Source organism: Ursus americanus, chromosome 15 (genome assembly GCF_024610735.1).
Source record: "Ursus americanus isolate L20-20 chromosome 15, mUrsAme1.1.p, whole genome shotgun sequence".
Classification (NCBI taxonomy): Eukaryota; Metazoa; Chordata; class Mammalia; order Carnivora; family Ursidae; genus Ursus; species Ursus americanus.
Window position 1 is genome coordinate 13,635,365 of NC_142141.1, and position 6,000 is coordinate 13,641,364.

Genomic DNA, 6,000 nt, shown 5'->3' on the forward strand with positions numbered 1-6,000 from the left:
TGGATTCAGACTAGCTCTAGATTTGTGATGTTGGGAACATTACTAACTTGTCTGAGCACCCATTCTCTCTTCTGCCTAAAAGTAATAGCGAACATTCTTTTCAGAATGTTGTGTTCTGAATGGGGATATTGTGTCTTTTCACATTCTTATTGGACATTTGTGTGTGTTCTTTGGAAAAATATCTCTTCAAATCTTATGCCCATTTTTAAAGCAGGTTGTTGTTGTTGTTGAGTTGTAGGTATTCTTTATATATTTTGGATATTAACCCCTTATCATATATATGGTTGGCAAACATTTTCTCCCATTCCATAGGTTGCATTTTCACTCTGTTGATAGTGTCTTTTGGTGCACAAAAGTTTTTCATTTTGATGCAATCCAATTTTCTATTTTGTTTCTTTTGTTGCCTATGCTTTTGGTGTCATATCTAAGAAGTCATTGTCAAATCCAATGTTATGAAGTTTTTCCCCTGTGTTTTCTTTTAAGAATTTTAAAGTTTAGTTTCCAACATAAGCAGAAACAGTTTTGCTTTAGATACATTATCTCTCTTCTTCCTTTTTCTTTTTGTGTTGTAATCCCTCATGGTCCTTATCTCTACCACGAAGTGCTAGCTAATCTGAGAAATTAACCTGTACCAATATTAATGTGTTATTCCTGGTGGTTATGTATGGCTACATTAAAATCAACAACAACAACTACCTCAAAGCCAAGTGACTTATAAAGCAGTGATGCCATTTGCTTACTAACAAATCCGCACTGAGAGTAGACTAGAGTGGCTTGAAGACTGGTAGCTGGAATTCTCTGAAGGGTCACTCACTCACTCACTCACTCACCCACTCACTCACCTGTGTGGCCTTAATGCTATCTGGGATTTTAGCTTTGGCTGTGGCCAGAATTATTGCATGTGACCTTTCCATGTGGGTGCTGGGCTTTCTTATAGCATGGTGGCTGGGTTCCAAGGGCAAGCACGTACAAAGAGAGATAGAGAAAGAGAGCAGGCAGAAGCCATCTGGTCCGTACGAACTGGTTTCAGAAGTCATGCCACATTCCTTCTGTTGTTCTCTATTGGCCAAGTAGCCTAGTCCAGTTCAGGGGCAGGGAAAATAGTCTCCACTTTCTGACAGACAGCTGCAAGTTTCTGGAAGAGCATTTAAGACCAAAAAATATTGTTGTGGCTATTTTTGGAAATACAATCTTCATACCTACCAATGGCAATATACAAATTTTGAAAAAGCAATATCAAAATCTAAAGAAATGATTGCCAAAGTGGGCATTTTGGGCAATAAAACACAACCCTGGCAGGGACAGTTAGACAGCCCTTATAATAACATTAGGCAACCACATATTCTGCAATGCACGGGCCAGTTCTAAAAGGGAACAATGAACAAATTTTCCAAGGATTAAATGAGTCAAGCTGTTCATGCAAAGTCTTGCAAAGTAGAATTTATTTTTGAAAACTCACTAATCCCAGGATTTGAGGGAATGTCCTAATAAGTTTCCTTATCGTTGCTGCTTAAACTCGTATTGAAATATTGTCATCCAGAATGGTCAGGATGTTATCAGTTTGGGTTCTTTTTTTAAACTCTGAAACCACCTAATTATAAAATTAATAAAGATTAGGCCATTTGAAAGATGAATGCTGAAAATAGTATTATGTCAAGGAAAGTCAGAAAAGGACATGGATTTGAAGGTCATTTAGAATTCTATGGAGAAAGAGTGATTTTGATGCAGTTGAGTGCTGAGAATATCAGCAGTGCCTTATTCATGCTGTTTTTGAACTAAAAGTCTGAGTGATTTACATTTGGTAACTAGGTCTTGTGGTTTCCACGATCTACATGTGCCCGTTGAGAAAGTTACTCATAACTGGGAGAACAAGAGCTGCCCCAAAATTGTATTGTTTGTCACCCTGCCAATCAGAAAGTTTTACGAATGGAAACATTTGATATTTTTTGCAAACTCTAGTCTAATTATTGGTACCAAATGCTGACACTCATGGGAACAGGGCATTAAGTGACTATTGGGTTGTGACAGTTCGTTATTCTGACTGGAGAAGGAGTCTTTGCTTTGTTCTCTTATTCATGGGCTGTCATAGTGAGATGTTGTTTCCCTGTTTACTCCCATGAGTTTTAGGTTAAAGGTTAAATAAACCCTAAAACTATCGCTTAACCAGAATGTTTGACTAACTCTCCCTTGTCATTCTCCCTGACAACAGAGCTTTTTTTTTTTTATAGGTAAGTTCTAGACTATTGTGGTAGGTACTGGGAGTTCTTGTTACATAAATGCTGACGCAAGTTACCCCACAGTTAACAATAGTAGACATAATATGAACATACTCACTAATGGACCAAACACTTGTAAAATTAGTCTGATCTCAGAGATTCTTTCCCTCATTAGCACTTGTGTCTAGCCCACCCGTCAGGTCAATGTCTTTGTCAGGCAGAATATATAATGTAAATAGGACACAAATGGATTACAAAATGAAGTTGCAAACCTTGTAAAAAGGATGATGACAGGATAGATAATTCAGAAGGGAATGATTTGAATATCAAAGGAGAGGCCCTTGGGAAAACTGATGAAGCTCTAGAATATTTTGCAAAAATCTGAAAATTGAGTATGAAGGAAATACTGACTTATGACTCTAATCAACTTTATCGAAAGAATCATGCCAAAATGAAAACAAAATCAACCCTTAATCCATTTTTTGTTTGTTGTACTAGGACATATTTGTAATTATAAACTAACTTTTAAGTATAACAAAATTGTTTTATAATCTTTGGTTTCTCTTCTCATTATAAATGTCCCTATAAAATTTTTTCTCATTATTTAATATGAACTGATAGTCCCTTTTTCAATAGATTTAATTTTCCTGTTATTAATTATCCTCAGATAATGAGGACATCCTAAATCAATACTCTTCATCTTGGTAGTTTTCTAAAACCTGGACATTAACACATTAATTCCCTCTCTAAGACTAGAACCCTGTAGACACTTCCTTATCCCAAATATTGGATTGACATTCCCTTCTTAAATATTTTAGTTCCAGCAGTTTCCTAGAATGCTAGGGTCTACCATGACTATCCGGTCACTATATGGGTGCTACTGCACTCTGCAGCCCTCTGTGCTCTAGGGTTTTCCCTGATTGCATGTTTGATCTCACCTAAACATAGATTCCTCTGTCTGAAATGTCTTCCCCCCTCCTTTCTCCACCCTTCTCAATCATTACGGCTCTTGAAGATAGTTTTCAAACGCAGCTTCTTCAGTGAAGAACTCCCCATTTTCCAAAGAAAAACATTTTTTCTAAGTTTTTACATTATTTATCTGATACATTTGGCAGTTATCCCCTTTTCTCTTCTTAGCACTAATAGTAACAGCTAATTCCATACCTACCCCTATGACTCAAATCCCCTACCCCACTTCTCATCCCTTACTTATGTTCATTAGAGACAAAGCACTTAACATTGTAGCTACTGCTTCTTGCCTTTACCTTCATATTTCTAAATGGACTGCAGTCATGCATCCGAGGGTGATTTTACCTCGGGACAATGTCTGGAGACATGTTTGATTGTCTCCACCAGAGAAGAGCTACGTCTTTGAGTGGTAGAGTTCAGGGATACTGCCAAACATACTATATGCCCAGGACAGGTCCCACAACAAAGAATCATAATGGTCCAAAATGTCAATTATACCAAAGTAATTTGGCATAATGACCTCTGCTCTTAGTAAGACAAATGTGGAGATACCCACAAGTCTTTTTCAAAAAGTATTATTTATAGACCTTCTTGGTAGGCATTCATTTTCTCGACCAAGAGATCCTCTAATACTCTGTTTGCAGAATTTAAAAAAGTTTCAGAGAGCCTGGGTGGCTTAGTCCACTAAATGTCTGACTCTTAATTTTAGCTCAGGGCATGATCTCAGGGTCATTTCTCTCTCTCAGGTCAGATTCTCTCTCTCTCTCTCTCCCCCACCCCACCCCTGCTCTCTTTCTCTTTCTCAAAAAAAAAAAAAAAAAAAGAATGAAGTGATTCTTAATCTAGAGATTCATTTTTTCTCTTTTTCTGGCATAGGGTGTATGATGTGCAAGTCAAGGCAGGTAACCGGAGAGCACACACATCGGATCTGAGATAGCAGTGTTCATTGGAGAAAATTCATAGAGACAGAAGTAGAGGCAGGTGGGTACCTTTTGTCCATTCATTCTAGTGCAGTACAGAGGTCTAGCAAAGTCAGACATCAGATTGCATGAGAGAGACTTCCATCTGCGTGATTAGGAAAGCACTTGCCCCTCTCCTAGAGTGGTAAGAGGCCAAGGTACGAGAACGGTGTGATGTGATATAATCTTGAATCTTGGCTGCAACCCTAGTGCCCATGTAAAGAATGGAATAATCTCAGAAGGAACTGCTGTCTATGTGCCCAGGAAGCTGAATTCTGGGGCGACTCAGCTAGGCAAAGTCCCCTGTGTTGCACTGACAAGGCAACAGTGGGAATGCTCACTTCAAGGGGCCCTGAAAAGCAGACAGTGAGGAGAGTGACAGCAATCACGATGCAGATTAGATGGACTTTCGTTGATTTTTCAGGTGCTGGTAAGCTCCCCAGATCCCCATGTAACTCTGGAGAAGGAAATAATAACAGAATTGGTTAAAGGGAAGTAAATGTGAAATTTCTTACACACTTGAATTGGTGAATTAAGTGTCACATATGCTATGTGTGCTTGACATGTTGTCCCACTCTCTCACCATGGCCTGACATAAATTAATAAGCAACTGGGATGTTTTCAAGGCTTGTTGGACTAAAATAGACTTGCTCTTTTTCGCTGCAAAGACTATGCAGACTATTGCTATGAAAACTTTAGTGTGTAGGTCCCTCGATGTTTAGAACTAAGGGGGGACATTACAGTGATAAAGAAGTAGAAGTAAGTTTAAGCAGCACAATTGGAAAGGGGGTAAGAGCAAGCTGAATCTAGATGATATGGACTAGTATGGGGCAGGCGAAGACTAATGGAATACATACTCTCTCCTTATGGTCTCTGCTCTCTCCAGGGATCAGGTTATTGTGCAAAACCAAACTCTGCATACTGAGTAAAACAAAGCAGAAAGATGAGTTTATTGCAACAGTTTTGACCTGCAAGCTGGGAAACTCAAGGCTACAGAGCAGGGAGTTCCAAGTTGCTCACAAGCAAAGGGTTTTTTATAGGGTAAATACAGAAGCTATTTGGCTTTTTTATCTGATTGGTTGCCTAGTGGCCTTCTTATTTGGATCAGGGACCTGAGTCAGGGCAACAAGGAAGTCCAGAGATGTTGTGAACAGACTTGGTGTTTGAGAACTGGCTGACATCCTCTGCTGATCTCTGAGGACAGCTGTAAATTCCTGTTCGGTGAAGTTAAGTTTTGTTCTTTATGCATCTGTGTTGATGATCTCCCTGACACAAGCGACTCATTTTAGTTTGGCTCTACATTGTAATTATAGGAACTGGCTCAGACAGGGCCCACTTCTCTCGCCTCTGAGGTCTTGTATTGATCAAGTGCTGTGCTGATAGGTGTCACAGAGGAAGAAGGAGCATGGGTGTGTGAGCTCCACATGACTTGGCGTGGGAAATGGATCAAATCCTGACTGACGAGTTCTGGGGCCTCAGTGTAGTATGTGTGAAGTTTCTGAGGGTAGGATGATGGGGGGGCATGTGGTTTGGAGACCGAGAAGGACCACCCTCAAAATAAAGTTAGATCTTAGCTAAGGCATATCAGGTGTTTCAAAGTAAGTAGACTGAAGTGTTCTTTGGGTTAAAAATATAGCTGTTTATTTTCTTTTCATTTGAAATAGCTTATTTTGCAGAGTTATTTATGAAAAGATGCTATGAGCAAACACCATTTCACAATTAAGTACTTTACCGGATCTGTCAAAGAAGACAGAGAGTATCTTACTAACAACCGAATGTGTTCAAAAACCTGGGATTCAACCATTTAGATACCATACTACATGCTAGCAATGAAGTAACTGTGATTTTAGGTAAAA